This window comes from Apium graveolens, chromosome 6 (genome assembly GCF_009905375.1).
Source record: "Apium graveolens cultivar Ventura chromosome 6, ASM990537v1, whole genome shotgun sequence".
Taxonomy (NCBI): domain Eukaryota; kingdom Viridiplantae; phylum Streptophyta; class Magnoliopsida; order Apiales; family Apiaceae; genus Apium; species Apium graveolens.
Window position 1 is genome coordinate 176,614,088 of NC_133652.1, and position 1,119 is coordinate 176,615,206.

Consider the following 1,119-nt stretch of genomic DNA (forward strand, 5'->3'; position numbering starts at 1 on the left):
TGGAGGAGCGGCAACTGAAGACCCCAACATGCACATAAGGAATTTTGTCGAGATCTGCAGCACTTTTAAGTATAATGGCGTGACTGATGAGGCTATCAAGTTGAGGCTTTTCCCATTCTCACAGAGGGATAAAGCTAAAGACTGGTTACATTCTGAACCAGCTGGGTCAATCACTACGTGGCAAGATCTTGCGCAAAAGTTTCTGGTGAAGTTTTATCCAATGGCAAAGACTGCTGCTATGAGGAGTGCTCTTACTCAATTTGCGCAGCAACCTACAGAATCTATGTGCGAGGCTTGGGAACGCTACAAGGAAATGTTGAGAAAATGTCCACATCATGGAATGCCGGATTGGATGGTAATCACTGGTTTTTATAATGGTTTGGGGGCCCAATCTCGGCCCATGCTCGATGCAGCAGCTGGAGGCGCCTTATGGGCTAAAAGCTATACTGAGGCGTATAATCTTATCGAGACGATGGCTGAAAATGAGCATCAAAACCCAACTCAGAGGATGACGTCAGGCAAGGTAGCAGGTATTCTGGAAGTTGATGCAGCCACCGCTATTGCAGCCCAGCTCCAAGCGCTATCAATGAAGGTTGATTCTTTGGCTACGTATGGAGTTAATCAAATAGCTATGGTTTGTGAGCTTTGTGCAGGTTCTCATGCTACGGATCAGTGTTCTCTTGTCAACGAATCTGTTCAGTATGTGAATAATTATCAGCGACAACAGCAGCCTGTGCCAGCGACCTATCATCCTAACAACAGAAATCATCCAAATTTCAGCTGGGGGAATAATCAGAATGCTATTCAGCCAACATATCAGCAAGGAGTAAGTAAACAGTTTAACCGACCTGGATTCCAGCAACCACAGCAGTATGCTACAAGGCAATCATATCCTCAACAGGGAAGTGCAGCTGCACCTACTAGTGCTGATTTTGAGGAACTTAAGCTGTTGTGCAAGAGTCAGGCAGTTTCTATCAAGACCTTGGAAAATCAAATCGGTCAATTAGCCAATGCAGTGCTCAATCGTCAACCTGGCACTCTTCCCAGTGACACGGAAGTACCAGGCAGGAAGGAAGCTAAAGAGCAAGTCAAGGCTATTACCTTAAGGTCTGGAAAAGT

At 45.7% G+C, this 1,119-nt stretch overlaps 1 non-coding gene across 1 annotated transcript; it reads right to left on the reverse strand.

Annotated features, from left to right (window-relative positions):
• Positions 1 to 235: 235 nt before the first annotated feature.
• LOC141669360 (small nucleolar RNA R71) lies at positions 236 to 342 on the reverse strand. The gene has a single exon (XR_012553646.1). It is a non-coding gene; the product is annotated as a small nucleolar RNA R71 (small nucleolar RNA).
• Between the last annotated feature and the right edge of the window lie 777 nt (positions 343 to 1,119).